Below are 21608 nucleotides of genomic sequence, written 5' to 3'. Positions count from 1 at the left end.
TGCCGGTCAAATTCATACGGTCAGTTGGGATGGGGAAGGAATGTTAGTGTGAAATATTTGTTGCTTCTAAAGACCGAGAATACTTCTGCATGTCCACAATCATCACGAGAAGGATATTGATTTAGTGAAGGAGGAACTAGATCAGGGATAAGGAGAGAAATACGATTTATACTTAAAAGGGGTCATGCACAAATTACGTCACGCTCTAAGGGGGGGGGGGGGTCGAGCCAAGCGTGACAAGCCTTACAAAATTTTCGGAGGACTCATATTAAAAGTGTGACATAGGGGGGGGGGGGGCAGGTGGTCTAAAAAATTGAAATTTAGCGTGACATAATTTGTGTACCATCTCAAACTAGTTTTTCTCGTGGTGAAAAGATATTGGTACAAGATCAGAAAAAACTACCTCCACTTTCACAATGTGGAATCAATCAATTCAAATGAATTCGTCTCAAAATGCGACTGATTCGGAGCTGCCGAAGAGATTCGCCTGCAGTACTTAAACTGCCATAGAAAACGACATGTCATTAGGCGTGTTAAAATTAGGAAAAATAATAAAAGAAGGAATTAATTCTGATTCCTGTTGGTCAGTTTTCAAATTTTGGCTTGTGGCTAGACAGCCTCCCTCAGGACCACGTGTTTTACGGACGACCCCTTTCTTAGTTTAGGATCGGTTTTGCTTGAAAATTTATATTGTAATACAAATGTCCAAATCAAAAAAATTGGTATGTTTTTATACTATTTATAGAGACAAAGCAAATGGCCATGACGACTAGAGAATTTTAACTTGGCAAGGCATTCGAAGCAGACTTTAAGTGCTTCTAAAAAAATTAACAAACATCAATTAAAAATGGTTTAATGTACACTGAACCAAGAAATAACAAAAGATAAAAAAACATCACATATAAACTTTTACAGTAATTGAATTTCCATCACTTCAAGTGCAAAACATAAAAAAAAACAATAAATCTGTGAATTGCACATTAACAGAAGTCATGTATGTTAGCCGATAAATGCTATATGCTTTTCACATGTAAAAATTTAGTCACGTAGCACAGTGTTCTGTTAAGAATTAGTTTTTTTTTGTTTTGGGCATGATTTTTACTTGTCCATTTCGCTTTGCCAGAGAGGATTTGGTAGCATGCCTTCTAAATTTGTCATCGAGCTCAATAACTTTGTGATGAAAACTTTTAAAACGTCAACGGTCAAAAGGCCTTTTCTCAAACATTCGCACTTGTCAAATGATAGAAAATATTTATGTCTGAAGCACTGAAAACATAAATATATTTTAGCTCGAACTGCAGTTTAAATATTTTTACTATCACATGAAATAAAGATAAACATTTTCTATGGTCTTTTCAATACCGTGGCATTGGTACGTGTAAATTTCGTATAGGGGAAAGTGGGGCAGCTTGACCACCTCAAGAAAAAGTCGTTAGAAGCGCAGACAATAAATTGGAATTTTCGGATCTTTATACTGCCGTGAATCACAAGTCAGTCCCATCTGCAATTTTGTGAAAATTGAGTTGAGTTTAGTTTCCAACATATCTTCCAAAGCTCTTTCAGCTGCCCTAATGAGATAATTGGGCTTATTCTACGACTGGGGTGAGGTGACAATTGTCGGTGTCGTATAGCGAGGTGACAATTCTCGACTCGAGTGAAGTGACTCTCCATTTGATTTGCACGGCGAGTCACTTCACTCGAGTCGAGAATTGTCACCTCGCTATACGACACCGACAATTGTCACCTCACGCCAGTCGTAGAATAAGCCCAAATAAGATTTGGGGATTTCTTCATTTCCGTACGGGTTTGGGTCGAAAGGTCTCAGATTTTCATGACTGTGTGTGTCAACAGTGGTAGAATGAGGTGACATGGTTATATCGTTGCGCCTCTAAAGCGAAAATAACGCGTATATCAACCTTGTTGTGTTCGCCATCTGCGGTCTACCGTTGAGTATAATCGTGTTGCTGTACATTAAACCGTTATCTCATCGATTGGTGAAGTCCTTTGGAAGAAAAGCGATTAATATCATCAGTTGGACATTCCGCGAGATAAAGTCTACAAGTTGCTGTTGTTGCTGTGTTGTGCGCTCTATTTGTATTGCTGTGGCAAAACAATGCAGGACCAAGTAAATAAACTCGGGAACGATTTGCGTGCAGAGTTTTCGAAAGGAATGGATGAGATTAAGGCAGATTTGGTTGAAGTCAATTCCAAATTATGCTGTATGCGACAAGATGTGTTCGACAATGCCAACGCGATTGCTCGATCGAACCTTTCGAACGATTTGATCATTAGCGGAGTTCCTTTCACCGAGAACGAAGATCTACTAGGGGAATGTGGGGCAAGATGAGCACCCGGGGCAAGATGGGCACCCCTAGTTTGTGTCGTTCCTACCGATTTTTTTCAATACATTATTTGGGGTTCTGATGAATATCATTAAATTGATATGATGGCCATAAATTTCAGCTAAAAAATCAACAGCACAACGTAAATATTGTCCAAAATACATAGAAGTCCAAAACTTTACCTTTTCATATAAGATTTGTTAATTTAAAAGTGATATTTTTGTTGCGTAAACAAATTAATTCATTCGTTTTTGGCCGTATAGTTATAGAATAATCTTCTGTAGATAATCAGGAGCAAAACTTTTTATCAAATTTAAAAAATATTTCAATTGTTTTGATTATATTAATAAATTTACACCCTTGGGGCAAGATGAGCACCATGTTCAAAATTAAGTAAAAGTGTGAAATTATAGAACCACATTTAGCTGTGGGCTTGACTTACGGTATCTTCTTTGCACACAACAAATTTTCTAACAAATATACAAACAAACAACAAATTTAATCGTTTTTTAAAGTAAAATCTTAGCAATTTATGAAAAGTTATTTATTTTCTGATAAAAGTTTTAAAAACTAAGCTAGTTGAAGATAAATATTATCAGATATTAAAGATAATATCTTGGGATATTGCAAGCATTGAAAAATAATAGTTTTCTTCAGTAAATTGCATCTTTTTATGGGGGTGCCCATCTTGCCCCGCAGTTTTTTTGACCGATGATAAAAAAGCTATTTTTTAACGTGTTATTTGGAAAATTATTTATCACTTTTTAAAACTTTTAATGGTTGGAGGTCAAAGTAATAATGTAAAAGATAAGGATGGTTACCAATTTTACCAAAATAATAACGTTTAAGTAGGCTTAAATCGTGCTTATCCTTAGGGTGCTCATCTTGCCCCGCCTGACCCTACACTATTTCCGATGCTGGTGCAAGACTGTGGGCTATGCAGATGGTAATGTCCCATACGTGGATATTCGACGCCTGTCCAGGACACCGGTGAATGCTGGCAACATCTATTTCATTTTGGTGCAATTCGCTATAACCAACCAGCGCAACGACTTTTTCTCGTGTTATCTGCGGAATCAGTCTCTCAATCTGAACCAAATTGGCTTCCAAACCAACAAGCGAGTGTACGTAAATGAAAATCTTACTCCCACGGCCAGAAAAATCAAATCCAAGGCCATCGAATTGAGGAAAGCAGGGAAGCTGGCAAAGGTTTTTTCACGTGCAGGGGAAATTTTCGTCAGAAGCAAAGAGATCGACCAAGACGTTATCATCAAATCTGAAGAGGATCTAAGACGTTTCGAGCATCTTGGCGGCTAATCCTATCCCTATAAGTGCTCTCTGTCCTTCCTCGCCTGTCCTAATTTCTCCACGTATCCTGTCCTGAAAGTTGTAGCCAATAAGTTTTTTTTTTTAATTAAGTTTTAACATCAATCCTTGCTATTACCGGTAGATTGTGTTATTTTTATCTTTATGTCTAGTTTGTTTCTTTTTTTCTTTGCGTTATTAGTAGTTTTATGCGTAGTCCATATCAATGTAAATCAGGTTTTTGTTTTTGTAAATAATGCAATATTCGAGCGAAAAAGGAATGCGTAAACATGTTTTCTTAGGGTGGGATTTCAACTGGGATAATGGCTAATGTACGCCGCGAATATACCTCTACAGATTGGAGTGTTCAGGGAATCGTAATGAAATCAGCATTTATATCTAACAAACTGTCAATTTGCTGCATGAACGCTCAAAGCATATGTGCCAGACGAATGAGTAAAGTTGTTGAGCTGCGTCAGATTGCAAAAGTTTCAAATGTAGACGTTATTTGCATCACAGAATCCTGGTTAAATATTAATGTTTCCAGTGATGTGTTGGATATTGAAGGATACACAATTGTCAGAAATGATCGTGTGGGTAGGCTTGGAGGAGGTATTCTTGTACACCTGAAAAAGAACATTAATTTCAAAATTATTGAAGCATCCAGCAATGATATTGGTACACCTGAAACAGAATTCATTTTTGTGGAAATTTCTATCGATCACAGAAAAGTGCTCATGGGATTTTTTTATAATCCCCCAGAACTAGATTGCTCGCAAGTGATTCACGATAAATTGACCTGCTTAAAATATCAATATGACCATATCTATTTGATGGGAGACTTTAACACGAACATAATAAATACTTTATCAGAAAAAGTAAAGCGGTTCTGTGCTACTTTACAATGTTTATCTCTTTCAAGTCTAGGTCGTATTCCAACACATTTTCATCGAACTGGTGCATCACTTATTGATATGATTATTACAAATGATACTGGTTCTGTGCTACGCTTCAATCAAATTGAAGTTCCATTTTTATCTAATCACGATTTATTATTTGCTTCACTGGATTTTGATTTGTTGCCTAATAATAATACGAGGACTTTTCGTGACTATAGTCGAATTAATTCATCCAAAGTAATAGAATTGTATAACCGAATTGAGTGGAATGAATTCTATTCTATTGATAACCCTGACTATTTGGTTCCTTTTTTCAACAATCACATAGAGAATATATTCGATTCCTGCGTACCATTAAAAACAGTCCATAACCATCCAAGAAGCAATCCTTGGTTCAACCAGGATATATCCAAAGCAATGATTGATCGTGATCTAGCCTACCGAGTGTGGAAGGTATCAAAATGTGATACTGACTATTCGTTGTATAAAAGCTTAAGAAATAAGGTCACTGCTTTGATAAATACAGCTAAGAAGGAGTATTGGAACACAAAAGTTTCAAATGCTTCTACCTCAAAAGAATTATGGAAATATTTTGTACAAATGAACGTCAATTCTAAGAAAACGAACGGTGATACACGTTTTTCGCCTGATGAAATTAATGTCCATTTTTCTAATTGCTGCAGCACTAGCAACGATGTTGTTGCGAATAATCCGTCTTTGGTTGATTCATTTTTTACTTTTAGTGCCATTGAATTGAATCAAATAATAAATGCAACTTATGAAATCAAGTCTAATGCAGTCGGTTTAGATGGAATCCCAATAAAATTTGTGAAGTCTATTTTACCTCTCTTGTTGAAGCCAATGCACCATATTTTCAACAGCATAATAAAACTGGGGGTCTATCCTAATGCGTGGAAAATTTCAAAAATCGTGCCGATAAATAAAAAATCTAATAGCAATTCTTTGGATAACCTCCGACCCATCAGCATATTGAGTGCCATTTCAAAAATATTCGAAAAGTTGGTTAAGAACCAAATAGTCACCTATATCTCGAATAGTAATTTACTCTCTTCCTCACAATCTGGTTATCGTAAAGGGCATAGTCCAAAAACAGCCATGATTAAAGTATGTGACGACATGGGCTTTGTCCTAGATAGTGGCGGCTCAGTAGTACTTCTGCTGCTAGATTTTTCAAAAGCATTCGACTCAATTTGCCATGAGACTCTGTGTCACAAGTTAGAGAGTCAGTTTGGGTTCGACTTTGATGCTGTAAGTCTCGTTCGTTCGTATCTGACGAATAGATCGCAGACTGTGTTCGTGAATAATCAGTTTTCAGAATATTTGCCTATTACTTCAGGTGTACCACAGGGCTCTGTACTTGGGCCGATATTATTCACGTTATATATCAACGATCTCCCAATAAGGTTAGCAGGCTGTAATGTCCACCTTTTTGCAGACGACGTACAAGTGTACTTTAATTGCTCAGGGCTTACTACTGACGCTGCTGCAGAATTGATAAACAATAATTTGCAAAAATTTTGGATTGGGCTGTGGAGAACCATTTAATTCTAAATGCACGTAAAACCCAGGCTTGTTACATCAGCCGTTTTAAGAGGATGGTGGAAAAACCAGAAATAGTGTTGAATGGTAATCGAATTTTGTACTCTGATGTTGTAACGAGTCTGGGAATCATCGTTCAACAAAATTTCGAATGGGATAGTTTCATTCTACACCAGTGTGGGAAAGTTTATGCTGCTTTACGTACTCTTAGATCAAACGCATATTTTTTGAGTTCGGCTACGAAACTTCGATTGTTCAAAAGCTTAATACTCCCACATTTCATAACTTGCGACTTTATTATGACTCAGGCATCCAGAACTACAATGGATCGATTGAAAGTTGCACTTAATTGCTAGCGCTGCATTCGATTTGTCTACAATCTAAATCGCTACTCGCATGTTACTCCGCTACAGAATGCTTTGATCGGTTGCCCTTTTAACAAATTTCCTTCAGTTAGATCTGTTTTATTGTTACATAACATAATACGAATTCAATCTCCTAGTTATTTATTCTCAAAATTGATTCCTTTGAGAAGCGTACGAGGTAAAAAATTTGTTATAAAGCGCGTAAGAACTTCTCACTACGCCAGTTCACTCCTAGTTAGAGGTATATCTTTATGGAATAATTTACCATCGCATATTCAAAATACGAATTCATCCTTAGGGTTTAAGAAAACATGTTTACAATTCTTTAATTATGAATAGATATTAATTTTCGTAGAAAGTTTTTTTTTAATGTGTCATCTCATACTATTAATCTACGCTTAACAGAAAAGACTATGTCTTATGTTTATGGAAAATAAAAATGAAATGAAATGAAATGAAATGAAACATTTTCCACACACGCAAACAAATTTTGTTGTAAAATCTACCGAATCCAAGGTAGAATTAAGAACTGCACCAACGATTTTCAACCGACTACAAAAATCTGTTAAGTTTACTATAATCTGGTGAAAATCGCTGAGCAGTGCAGTAAATTTGACTATGTCCATAGTAGCATCCACTACAAAGCATTGTATTTCGTGACACCCACTGTACAACACAGTGTGGTCAAAAGTATGATGCTAAACTTCTCAAATCAAGAATGTTTCTAGTCAAAAATACTACAACTCTGGTTAAATCAACAGAAGAAATTTTCTTGTGTAGTGATGTTGACTATGTTTTGGTAGAGTTAACAGATTAATATTGGTGCAGTTCTTAATTTTACCATGGATTCAGTAGTTTCTACAATAAAATTCATTTCAGTGCAGGCAGGGCTCATCAATATATGAATAAAAAAAAATTGATAAAAATTCAGGGTCGTCTATTTTCCCGGAAAACTCAGTTGGAATTTTTTTGTTTTCCCCTGACACTACTTACTTTGAAAAATCATAACTCAAGAACGAAGCATCATAGAAACAAAGTTTTTTTTTTAAGAAAAGGCGGAAAAACTATGCTCCAACTCGTGGAAAATTTTCAAAAAAATATTTTTGAGAAGATAATTTCATAAGCTTTAATCGCTGAAATATTTGAAATGTACTTTTTTTTCGTTTTTGAGTTATGGCCAATTTAGTAAAAATTGCAAATGTGCCATTTTGAGCCTTTTCTTTGAAAAATCATAACTCAAGAAAGAAGCATCGTAGAAACAAAGTTTTTTTATGAAAATGAAAGCAAATTTTCTCAGGAATAAAAAAAATATATTGCCTGGAAACAGTTTTCCACAAAATTTTCCACCGTTTCCGAAAATTCATAAAGAAAAGCCGAAAAAACTATGTTCCAATTAGTGGAAAACTTTCAAAAATATATATTTTTGAGAAGGTAATTTCATAAGCTTTAATCGCTGAAATTTTTGAAATGTACTTTTTTTTCGTTTTTGAGTTATGGCCAATTTTGAGGAAAATGACCATATAAGCTTTTTCTTTGAAAACCCATATTTCAATCGAAGCAAAACAAAGATTTTTTAATCAAAGCAATTGCAAATTTTCTAAAACATCTGAAAAAAAGATATGGAATTGGTTTTAATGAAGTATAAGTCGGAATGGATGATATTTTTCATGAAAAATTACACCGCTAAGAAAAACTGAAAAAAAAAACTTTCTGCCTCAATTTTTCATTACACTGAAAAGGGATTCTTTCTTTTCTATGGAACAAATAAGATTATTATTATTTTTTTAAATTTTATTTATTCAATTATTCATTATATAACTTACATTCTCATCTTAATACTATCTATTTTTTCAACCGGGAAGATTGTCTTTGGTTGCTAACACCAGAAGATTTTCGTTTCTTTGTATTATTAAGAACAAAACATGCTGTATTTTCTTGGTTTTCATGTGCATCTGAGAATTCACTAGCAAAAATGCTTCGTTCGTCTTTTGGTATAAATGAATGATATTTTTTTTGTTTCAGGAATTGGAACAAGGTTAGAAAATCTTTCCTGAAGAATTTTTTCAGCCTCTGATTAGTCATTTGCAGTTATTCCCAATCTTTTTTAAATTGGTCTTTCACCTTTTGCGACACAGCCCAGTCGAATAATTGTTTGGCGTTATTAATTTCTGCTGACTTTCTAATACTAGCATCTCTAGCCATTCGCTTAATGTTGCCACCGATACCATCACAAGGACCTTTTCCATGTAAGTTTTGCGAGCTTGGAAAAAAGTGCCATTCTGCTTTAATTTTAAAATCAATTTCATGGTTGCATACATTTTTGAAATTTGACATTAAATATTTCAAAGGGAGCTTGGAAAATAAGTTCTCTGAACAAAATAATAATTTTAACAATTGTTTAATTAGATACGATTTTAAAAAGTGTTCAAGAGGCTGGGTCCATCTTTGATTTTGGGCATTTTCAAATCAAAAGTTTTTTTTGTCCAAAATCAAGAGAGTTTCAAGAAAATATGTTTACTGTGTTGTATTCTACATTCGAAACACGGTGAACACAATTTTCGTAGAATAAGTTTCATTTTCAAACAGAAAATCTGCTTTCGAAGATTCGATGATTCATATGGAAATATTACCCAATTTGAAAATTTTATACCCGGTTTTTGGGTGTTTTTCGAGACTGAGTGCATATTGTTTTCCTCTAAGGTTCACAGCTACTTCTACACTAGGGCACCCATATTATTGGGCGTGATAACCACTATGCAACGGTGCGCAGACGACAAAGTCAGTTTGACATCTACTCTTGACATTCGAGTGCTTTTTAGTTGAATTTTTTTTCAAACCAACGAACATCCAACCGTCGAGTCATTACGTGTAGTGGATCTCCAACGAGCGAATTCCCACTGTTTACCATTTAATTCCACTAATCCTTTGACAGATACGCGTATTAAACGCGTATTTTTAAGTCGAGTCTAGTACACGACACTGAAGACGGCCTTACAGTTGAGGTCGAAATACGCGTATCTGTCAAAGGATACAAACTCTAGTGGAATTAAATGGTATAGTACTAGATTCGTTTTTTTTTCATCTACTTATAGTTATTCTACTAAACTGCCGTTATACGCATAATTGTCCCATGTTCCAAAATATGCAATCGAGAAAAACGCGTTTAAAGATTTTAACACATTTAGGCCTCGTATTGACCAGGTGTGTGGTAAATTGAATTTAAATCTTCACAATAGTATAAAGAATAGCGTGTTTATTAGAGTCAAGAGTTTGTATTATGGGAATAAAGTAAATTTAGCTACGAAATTCAAAGTGGGACTGTTATGCCTAAAAATACGGGGTTTTTGGTGAATTTCTACGCATAACAGTCCCACTGAGAGTAGTGACCAATTATGTGCTAAACATACTGCTGTGGATGACCGTTCTTACGTATAGATTGTACCGAATGTAGAGGACGTATATCCTCAAGACTATGTTAAGGCACCTAATGAAGGCTCAAGTGACATGTGCCATACGGAGCCACGTGTGGAGAAGTGAAAAAAAAAAACGATTTTATAGTTTCCAAATTTGGGATGGAAACCAAAGTTTTCTGTATGTGTGATAGTGAGAAAATGTATGAGTTAGTGAAAGAAAGAGTGGATGAGTAAGTAAGAGAGTTTATAAGATGTAATAAATTCCTAAATCGACTCTTCCAGCTGCAGGCTTGACAGAAACTCATCTGCGAATTCAAGGTTAATCTGCCGAGTAAATATTTAACTCAAAATTCACGACACAAATCTTCACACGATTTGACATTTCTTCGGACTTTGTTTGCAATACATATCATGATATTTTTGATACATTGCAAATTAAGTTTTAGAACCACAAGTTTGATGTTGCCAGCTAGGTTTCAGAACCGACAGTTTAGAGGCCATTTCCCCCAGGAAATCGGGAATTCAGAACAATCCGACATGTGGTCAAGTCATTCAAATACATTTGAACCACCTGTAGACCTAATTCGCGAGCCAGGTTTCAGATTCGCCAATATAATGGCCACTTCCACCAGTGAACCGGTATTCGGACCAACCCAGCATATGGCCAAGTCATCCAAAAATGGTCGAACTATTTTTATTTGGACTCGGTTTGCTAAATTATGAAGTTGATTTGTCGCAAGCCATGGACTCGAAATTAAAGTAATTACTGATTCTTCAAGTGGGATTATTTCAGTATTCCTCGTGATGAATCCAAAATTACGGTGAATTTCTAATCGATGACGGCGGTTCAAAATAATTGAAAAAATTGTGATTGACCCTGAAAATTCAACTGAAATTCATTGAAAAACCGATGGGAAATAATATTATTAAATTGAAAATTTCAATCAAATTTGACGTCAGACTCGCATGAATGACGAATGCATCCCGATAATACACACATAAAACGGGTTGTGTTCCACATGGGATGTAAAGTCAACGTAACGATTTTCACAAACACCAGCTAATTCAAAACTCACAACTGAATATTTTGTTCAAGATTAGCGCAGCGAATAGGGTCCTAAAGCCCTGTCCTAATTTAAGTGCCAAACGCTTAAGTTTAGGCCAAAAACACATGTTTACTCAATTTTCTCATGTTTTCCTTTGGTTTAAGTCCAAAACATATTTTTTTTAGATTTTGTCAAACTTTTAGCTTAAACTCAAATTTTGTGTGTATTATGTTTAACGTGTCCGTTCCGAAATGTCAGATAGGATCAATCCCACTCCCAGTGTTAAAAATAAAACCCCTGTGGTGTTTTTGTCGACTATGCGAACGTCAAACATGATCTAAAGTGTCAAGGTTCATTTATGGACCAATTTTTAAAATTAAAATTTAAATATGATATAGCCATTATTTTAGCGGGAAAAATTGCTAAAGTAGTTGCAGTAACATGCTCTTTCGTGTTATTAAATAAAAACAAGATTTCATTAAAAATTTTAGGACCCAATTGTATAGCGTGACAGTTATGCGTAGAAATACAGTAGTGGGACAGTTATGCGTGGAAATTCAACAATGGGACAAATTGAATTGGCTTGCTTTTCATTGATTTTCCGAACAAAGTTAATTTTTGATAAGCGTTTTCTAAAACTATACGTAAAAATAAACTGTTTGATGACAAAAAGTCAAAATGCACAAAAAGTAACATGGGACAATTATGCGTATAACGGCAGTAAACAGCTCGAAGATTTATTATCAGTGTAACAGTGAAAATGCGCAATAAGTATACGCCTCCAATCGCGAAACGCAACATACTGTTAGCCATCTATACTTTGGTAGCGCAACTAGTCAGATGATGAGAGATTTGATTTTTCACGCATCCATCACATGCCGCTGTGGGGAAAAATGTTTTATTTTCCTGATATAAGACACGGTTCACAGTGAAACAGTTAGGCGGAAAAGGTAGGAATATCCATTATCTATATTCTACATGCGTTTGTTTTTTGTATTATTCCACTACTTTCATAAAAAATGAGATCCGGCTGGTAGGAGCACTAGTTTGAGGTTGGAAAACCAGAATATGTGAGGTTAGTTTCATTGGAACTTTCGCCTGAGCGATTTTTGCACTTGAATAAAACACGTTTCGAAACATTGTCCGCTGCCTCTAAAAATACCATTGGGTAAAGAAATGAATTCTCTACCATTGAATTTCATTCTATTTCATACATTATTCCACTTAAGCGGTGAAAATAAATATTTTGTTCCGAATGTTTTGAAACCATGAATGAGTTTGACATTGCTCTCGTCAACCATCATCATGACGACAGCAGCACACCCCACCGGACAAATTGTCGTATTGGGAGCGAATTGGATTGTCCAAGGGATTGTCTTAATCGTATTTTGTTTTTTTTTTCAATGTTCTTGTACCTACCTATTTTTTAAGCGTGTAGCTAGGGCAGTGAATCTCTCGTTGTGTGTCTCAGCTTCAGCGTGCACGTCATTCATATCGCCGATCAATGTGATCTACCCCGAAGGTGCAGTTGAAAGAATTTAGTTGGCTCTTTCTTTCGCCTGCGTTCGAATGTAATAACAGACATGACGTCATGTCTGTGATTGCGTTAGAGCGAAAGCGAATGAACGGGACAACTAGATTCTTTCAACCGCACCTCTGGACTCGAGCACATCGATGCCGCGGCGAACGAAGAAGAGCGAGAAAAGGCAAGCTAGCGCCGTTTGGTTCGCGATCAGTCATCGTCGGTGGATCGAAATGCAAACTGCTTTTGCCGTTGCTGCTCGTCATCGTCACCGCCGCCTCAATAAATATTCTTGCTCCATCAGCTTCGAGTGAAAAAAAAGATAATCTTGTGCCCCAGTAGTGCGTGTGTGGCTCCATTCGCGTGGAAGCACCGGAAGTGGACAATCTCTCACGCAGATTCCGATTCGGGAGTGTCCGGTTCTTCGGTGGTCGCGTCGCGAAATTCCTTTTTTTCCGCTGGCAGCGAGAAAAAATCGTGAATCGTCTTCTTCCATCATCGTGTCGTGGGTTTTGCTGGCCGTGTGAAAGAGCAGGACGACGTGTGATCAGGAGCGAGGAGCGGCAAGTGCAGTGCGCCAAAGCGAGAAAGGAATGGTAGCAAAGTAGGCCCCGTGCACATTGGTTCGATCTAGAACAAATGTCGGCCAAAACCTCAAACTCTCTTCAAAATAGCTGAAATCATTTATTTCACATATGTTATGCCATATTTAAATGTTATGGGCTTTTAATATCAAATGTTTCTAGTTTTGGACTGATAATTAGAATAAAAAAGATTGGACAATAAATTTGTAACTTTTTCAATCTCTCAACTTTTTTAAAAATTTGGGCAGGCTACTTCTCAGTTATTTACTGACGGATTGAAATTAAATTTTCACAGCATATCAGGCATAACTTGAATTTCAACATATTTTTGCACAATTTTTACACGCACAACACTAATAGTAATAACAACTTGACTAAAGTGAAATTTTTGACGAAATCTTTTCAACGATTTATCCAAAAATATGGAACCTCTACACAAAAGCCATTTTGTGCTAATTTGTTCATCTCGTCTAAATTTACAACTTTTTTTTAATATGCCAATTATTCAAATTCACTACGGTGAACTCGTTATATATGTTGCAATTCATGTGATGTCTGAAAAACTGTGAACATTTTATGCAAATTTATCCATAAATATCACAGATCTATCCCTGCCGCATTACAAGTATCATCCATTTCATCAAATTCAGCATGATTGCCATGTTTATAGCTTTTGACTGTTTTCATACTTACTTTTCGTAAAGTAAATTTTCTCAATCTCCTAGGGCATGAAGTATCATTGTACCTGTCACACGACATACACATGCAAAAATGGTCAATCGTCAAAGAAAGTTCTCAGTTAATAATTGCGGAAGTACACATAAGAAATATAAACTGAAAAACAGGTTTTGTCCCAGTTGGTCGTAACGCCAGAAAAAAGAAGAAGAGAAGGTGCGAGTTATTCGTTGGTTTTCATGAAGCCATTCATGGCTACTACGATTGCAATACACGTACTAGCGTATCACAGGATTGTTACTATTCAACTAGAATTGCACTTCGTACACCTTTAAAACACGTTAAAAGTGGTCTATCGCAAGTTTTCGCAAAATAATTTGTACCCTACTTGAAAGCTCTTGTTTTTAGCTTTCGAATGAACTTATTCTCATCGCGGGCATTCGCGGGCTACTAATGTCTTAGGGTACTTTTATAAAAAATAATATGTTTTTTGAAGAACTTTTTGCCTAAACTTACTTTGTATAAATTCAATGAAAGTTTTTATTCAATTCAGTTGTACTTTATGTATCTACAATCAACTTCTCTGAACATACCATGGCGGTTTGAGCGCTATTTAAACTCACAAATAGCTGGCGAGTTATGGATTGCAGTTATTAATTTTCTTGAAAAATCATGTCCACGGTCCACTCAAAGAGTTGTATAAAATTCAGAACTCAATGAATCTGCTTCAAACTTTGGATTTAAACCACCAATATGTTAAGGAAGTTGGGAAAAATATTACCGTTCGGAGAAAACAACTTTGATTTTTGAGGTTTTGACCGCCTTCGAACCATAGTGCCGTGTAGTGTTGGTTAAAAATTTCTGCTGGCCGATGAGTTTAGTGAGCTGGTGTGTTGAGGGGGTGAAGGAAAAGTGGTGGTGAGAAGAGAGGTAAAAAAACGGGAGAAAGTGTTACTTTTGGCTGATTTTTGCCCAGTGTGCGAAGAAAAAGGCATAAAAGTTTTGGAAGTGATTTTGCGTGAATTCCTGTTGATTGGGCAGGTTACTTGGATTACGGCCTTGCGGAGGATTCCAACTGGAAGCAGGAAAGGATAGCTGTGTCGTCGCCCAGTTCCAGTGGAGTGGTGTTGGCCGATTTTTGCTGCCTTCGGTTTCTTGTGTATGTGTTGAGTTGGTAAGAATTTTATTTTAATGTACTTTTAACGTCATTGTTGGGCTCTTTTTGGGGTTGCATTATTGGCCAGAGGACATACCCAGAGATAACGACCCATTCAGTAGACTAATCACTATCGATTATGTAAGACTCGAGAGGGACTTTTGGGTTAATTTGTCGGAAGCGACGGATTTTGATGATAGGGATTCCCTCGATACATGAAAAGTCTGGTTCGATGGGAAATATTACCCCGAGAGGGGGTTTGCTGCATTCTTTGCCACTGTCATGTTTTTCTCCCCCGTGAGCTGATGTTTGCGTTCTGTCAAAATGCGGCTCTCTGTTCGTGTGTTGGTGCAATGCAAGGCGGCCAGTTTCGGGGGAGATGCGGTGCTATGGATTGATGAATAAGTTTTTTTTTATTTAGGCGGCGTCCATTTATTACGTAACGCTAAAATTGGAAATTTTTGACCCCCTCCCCCCCTCCGTAACGCTTTTTGTATGAATTTTTTTAAATTTTTGTATGAGCCGTAACGCTTGAGCCTACTCCCCCCCTCCCCCTAGAGCGTTACGTAATTTGTGGATGCCGCCTTATCTGAATACTTAAAATTAGTTGATTTATGCGAGAATAAAGAGGTTTTCGAGTTAATCTTTAAGAAATCCTAGTTGAAATCTCAAAGATATACAGAACGACAATTTTGAAGGATACCCTAGGAAATCCGTTGAAAAAACACTGGGTGCATCTATTATTAATTCCTAGATAGAATTGCTGTAAAACATCTCTCGATAAGGGGGATAAATTCCTAGGATTCTCTGAACAAAATTTGGGATTTAATACTGTAGGAGTCTCCGGAGTTATTTCTGGAGATACGTACAGAAAAGTTAGCTGGAGGATCTGAACGAAAATTTTGGACAATCCCATAAAAATCCATGGAAAAATGACTGAATAAATTCTTGGAGGGCTAAGGACTTTCTTGAACAATTTCTGGAGGGATCTTTAGAGGAGTTTCGAAAGGTATATGTAAAGATGAATTCCGAATTGTTAATATTAGGTTCAATTTGTAAAGATATCATTAAAAAAATTTGGGGTGGGTAATGTCTATTACATTACCGCGGGGTTGACGTAGAACTACGATGATTAATAATTTGATTTGTCATGTGTATGAATTTGTAAGTGTACTAGTTTTGTGTTGTTATTGATCGGATGAAGTTTTCAGAAGTTAACTCTTTTTGGACTCATTTTGGTAGTCCTGAAAAGAACCATTTGTCGTTCTGTGGTTTCGAGAACCAGTGTATGGTGTTCCAGGAATAATGCCAGTTGATTGAATTTGTTTGTTTGGTCGTTGCTTCCTTGTGTTGCTTGGTTGGGTGATCGGTTTCTGGCTCCAGCTGTAGTTCGCCAAACTCCTCCAGTAGATTAGATGTTTGATGGCTCGGGTGCTTCGATTGTGATAATCGATTGAATCGGTCCAGTGCTTTGGTCTGTAGCAATATCCATTGCATCAGCATTTAGGCTCTGTACATTGATACTCATCAATATGCAGGTTGGGCCACTATGATCCAGTATTTCACGTCTCAAAGCGTCACTAATCGATGATTGCCTAAGCGCTGCAGCTCATTCCTCAAGTCAACCCTTGGAATTGCTGCCTTTGGCGTGATGGAACTGGGAAGAATTGGTAGAGTTTGTCAAAAATAGTCCTTGCAGTGAAGTAACCCGCGACAAACCAACATTTCAAGACCAACAATTGAAAAGGCCTTAAGTCCAAAATGTAAACAAATCGGGTTTCTGCTGATTTAAGTGTATAAGAGCCTATTCTTACTGTAACATACAATAGTCATGCAAAAATATGCATGAAAGTTGAAAAAATATCATTTTTCTAAAAGGCCCCATCTCATTTCCCGATAATTAGGATATTAATCGCAAATGCGGCCTTTTTCCAAAAAGGCCCCATTTCTATATTTACTTGAAACCGAGTTGAGGCCTATTAAACAAACATCAAAATTGAAACTAAAATTACGAAAAAATGTTTCAAATTTACTAAGCAGATACAAGTTATACTTCAGCTGCTCCGCTCCATGTATTATTTTACACAGCGATAGTCTCAACGGCGAACATAATCAAATTTTCCGTCGGGTTCCTGTGGAGTGATGTATTTTGTATCATACTACCTAATAATACCTGTGTCAGCATGTCTGTACTTCACGACTTATTGATAATAACACGATTTCGTTACAATTGCATAAAACATAACGTTCAATTGAAATATTACTTCAATTGAACAAATATTTCCATATAATTGCTCGACGACACTCTCGCTTAGCACATCCATTATGTTTATCGATGACGATGATTGAATAAATCACATATTTAATCGACCGCAAGAATCTCCTCTTGCTGCAGAGATCCCAATGCTTTACCACGTAACACTCTTCTACACTTCAATTATCGTATTTTATCATGAATTTTGAATGATTTTCAAAAAGCCACATCTGAAGATGATGAAAAAACAAGCCACAACTAGAAGGCCTCAACACATTTTAGAGTAAACAAAGGCGTCAACTCACAGGCCTCATCAGCGTCGGCCGGCGTCTATGGGCACAAATGAAAAGGGCTGCACAGCTTTTGGTGAAATAAAAGCCTCATTTCCTTTGACTCGTTTTTTTAGCAGGATTTTTTGCTAAAATGATAGTAATGAATATTCATAGCTATAAATCAGTTTATCCATCGACTTTCTGGACGATAAAATAACATAAAATGCTTAAATTCATAATTTAAATTTGATTTATTGTTTGACAAAACAAGATTGCATTTTTCTCATTGTTTACTTTTTGGAGATGAGGCCTTTTGAATTGTTAGTCTTGATTTACCAATTGCTGATCCAGACTTTTGTCATAGTCGTCCAGACTTTTGTTGCTTTCAATTCTCCGCTTCGATCGCATCTCAGCAGGCAACAGATCGTCTTGCTCTGACCGGGCGTGCTTCTCAGGCACAGACATCGATAGCGAGGGACCTCCCCGTTTGTCTTGCTTCGCTCAAATCAAACTGTCGAGCGAGCGAGAGAAGATGCCGTCCGAAGCCAAAGTCATCACCGCTGCCGCCGCCAAGAAGAAGAAGAATAAGAAGAAGAAGAGGAAGCAGTCCACAGGAGAATTTGCGGTCGAACTGTGAACACGGTCGGGCAAGTCATTCTCGCTTTGTGGTTCACCGCTTGTTTGCGTTCACCCAGCCATCGTCATCGCCGCCATCATCAGATTTTGACTTAAGCCCGGTGATCCACTACCTGGTACTGTTGTGCGCCATCCACGTCACGAAACTTTCGGTTCGTCGTTTAAGCAAATAACTTGCTCAAATTTATACATTTGAGTTGAGGATTCCCCGTTTGACCATGGCAATCAACTGATAACATCCCGCAGTGTTATTTATCTGTAAGAGCATCAAAGCTAACAAAGCCATCGGCCCTTTTCAAGGCCATCAAATTAGTGGAAAAGAGTTAAAAGAGAAATATATCCGACTTTATTCATAACTTCTAATATTCCTAAATCAATTTCACGGCTTCATACAAAATTTCATTTGTCATAAATAATTTATGACTCAACAATTTGTGACTGTATTCGCGGGCGCTGCTGCAGTGCCGTCGGGGTGAGTGCTCAACATTTCACAACAATTGTAAAATAGAGTGGCATTTCCAACAGCGTCTTTGATGTTCCATATTTTGTGGGAACACTTTGATTAGCAAAATTATCACATGTAACAAAATTGCGACATATTAAAAATGCTTTTGAAAAGACATTCTCATTGAACAATTATAATAATTTTGGCACCCATGGATCAGAAATTTACCGTCATAATAAAAAAAAAACTATTGATTATCATTATCTCTTATTGAATTTTTAGTTAATGTCAACCCTTCCAGCAATTCATGTTCGACCAATTTCTCACGCATTAGCATTCTCCGCAATTTTCAAGTAATTCTAAGCCCAACACATTATTGGCACATACCCATTTCCCAGATTGGTTGATCAGCGAAGAGAACAAAAGGGAGGAGCATCATCTGCTATTCTGAGGTTATAAAACATGCTTCCTTCGTCGGATTCAGTTTCATTCTAATTCCGCTTTCGAGCTAAGAGCTCCTCTGAACTTGCTCAGCGAGAAGAACCTCGCTGCTAGAAATCTGCTGAGCTGTTATTCTTCAAGCTGCCAATTCAGCATCTGGTCTGTGAAATCGCTCAAGATTTCTAGGTTGACCGATCCGCGCTTCTAGATTTCGCCTCGTGGTAAACTCGTGGTCACAGCATCCAAGCTCAATCGGCCCTTTTCAGGGCCAACATACGTTCATAAAAGGGTTTATTGGATGATATTTACTGATTTATCTATAATGATCTAAATATCGCGGTATACTACAATAAGGTTCACATAATTTACCCCACATAATTACATGAATTTGAGGATTTACCACTGCAGCGCCGTCGGACCGTAATAACATCATACTACTCAGAATTGTATGGTATTTCTAACAGCATCGTTGATTTATCATATAATGGGGGAACACTTCCTAAATTCTCGAGTATTAAATTGGAAAATGTATTAAAATTGCGACAGATTTTAAATACTGTTCAATAAACTGTTTCCTGACCAATTGTAATAAGCAACTATTGATCTGAAATTTTTCTACATGTTAGTCTATTGCGTTAATCTGAGAAATAGGCTATATGAAGTTGATGTCTTGGCAAGGGATGTATAAGATGAGCATTATGTATTAATTTTCCAATTTCCGTACTCGAGAATTTTGGAAGCGGGGGCCGTGATGCTCGGGATGGATTGTCCTCCATGACTGGTCCTGGCTGGAAATATTCGTGGGGAGAAACTCGACCCTTTGCTGCAGGAATTTCATTAACAACTCTTTGGTAAAGCAGAAATTTCTGATAAAAGTGAACTTTTTCAAAACAACTCTTATTGATTGGAATATTTATCAACAACTCTTTGTTAAGTAAAATCATCCTTAATAACTCTTCGCTCCATCGCCAAACCAAACCATTTCATTGAATTCATCAAGTACAAGAATATGAATGGTAAGGAGAGGCAGATGGTGTATATTTTGCTGGCGTTACTTTCCAACAGGTCGCCGGTTGGCGCTAACTACTAATCCGTCCACTGAATGATTTTCAGTTGTTGCTTCCGCTCTCTGGTTCCGTTCGCTACTCGCACACTGCTGTGGCTTTCACGCACTCATCTTTGCTGCTCCGTTGCTTGATCCGTTCGTTATGCCGTTAGATTTGTGAATGAGCTGGGAGCAGAACAACCAGTGGTTTTATTTGCTCGAGCTCCGTTCACCGATGGCGAGTGGTGGGGTTCTCGCTTGATTGTTTCGTCACTCCGTTCGCTACTCGCACGCGATTGGTTATTGCTTTCGCGCTATTTTCGTTGATGGTGTGATTCTTCGCTGAGAAATAAAAACTGAAACTCTTTTGATTTTTCATGCAAAATGACCAACTTTGATAAACTATATCTCAGTTATTTATGGAAGGATTTGAATGAAATTTTAACAGAATATCAGACATAACATAAATTTTAACATATGTTTTTGAGTGATTTTTCCAATCACACGTTGAAAAGCAGTAACGGTTTGACTAAAGTGATTTTTTTGACGATTTTTTATGATTGACATAACTAAACATATTGAAGGAATAGCTTCATGGTATCTTCAGAAAAGTTGTAGATTTTGACGAGATGAATAAGTTTGCTGAAGACAGTTTTTGTGTAAGGCTATCAGATTTTAAGATAAAAAGTTTTGAATTTTTCGTCGAAAATTACAGTTTAGTCAAACCGTTATTACTTATAAACTTGTGATTGGATAAATTTTCAAAAATATATGTTAAAATTCGAGTTACATCTGATGTTCTGTGAATGTTTCATTCGAAAATATTTCCATAAATAACTGAGATCTAACTTACCAAAGTTGGTCATTTTGTATGGAATATCGAAAAAGTTGCAAATGCATGCGAATAAGTTGGGGCCTTCCTTAGCCGAGTGGTTAGAGTCCGCGGCTACAAAGCAAAGCCATGCTGAAGGTGTCTGGGTTCGATTCCCGGTCGGTCCAGGATCTTTTCGTAATGGAAATTTTCTTGACTTCCCTGGGCATAGAGTATAATCGTACCTGCCACACGATATACGAATGCAAAAATGGAAACTTTGGCAACGAAAGCTCTCAGTTAATAACTGTGGAAGTGTCATAAGAACACTAAGCTGAGAAGCAGGCTCTGTCCCAGTGAGGACGTTAATGCCAAGAAGAAGAAGAATAAGAAGATGTGAATAAGTTCTCTGTTTATTCGACAAACAAGCTTAATATTTCATGGGTACACAACAGCAACAGAGTAGCATACACAGGGATTTAGTTGAAATCTGGAAACGTAGCTCAATCTTGAAATCTTGAGCGATTTCACAAACCAGATTCTGGATTAACAGCTCAGCAGGCTCCTAGCAGCGAGGTACTTCTCGCTAAGCAAGTTCGGAGGAGCTCTTACCAGCTCGAAAGCGGAAATGGAATGAAACTGAATCCAACGAAGGCAGCATGTTTTATAACATTGGAATAGCAGATGATGCTCCTCCCTTTTGTGCTCTTCGCTTTCTGATCGACCAATCTGGGAGATGGGTATGTGCCAATAATGTGTTTTGCTTGGAATTACTTGAAAATTGCGGAGAATACTAATGCGTGAGAAATTGGTCGAACATGAATTGTTGGAATGATT

General features: G+C 37.0%; 1 protein-coding gene across 8 annotated transcripts in view; it reads left to right on the top strand.

Moving 5' to 3' along the window:
* The first annotated feature begins 12657 nt into the window (after positions 1–12657).
* The window catches only part of LOC5565647 (ADP-ribosylation factor 6), a 90593-nt gene continuing 81642 nt past the window's right edge, over positions 12658–21608 (top strand). For 2 of the 8 annotated variants that reach the window (XM_021841202.1, XM_021841203.1), the window contains exon 1: positions 14523–14870. The gene's annotated coding sequence lies outside the window, so the exon portion shown is untranslated. Of the gene's footprint in view, positions 13057–14522; positions 14886–21608 lie in introns of those variants that run through there. The other 6 variants (XM_001649960.2, XM_021841197.1, XM_021841200.1 and 3 more) reach the window with 5 other exon arrangements.

Source organism: Aedes aegypti, chromosome 2 (genome assembly GCF_002204515.2).
Source record: "Aedes aegypti strain LVP_AGWG chromosome 2, AaegL5.0 Primary Assembly, whole genome shotgun sequence".
NCBI lineage: Eukaryota > Metazoa > Arthropoda > Insecta > Diptera > Culicidae > Aedes > Aedes aegypti.
Note: the sequence above shows the minus strand (reverse complement) of the source record. Positions and strands in the feature narration are given on the sequence as shown.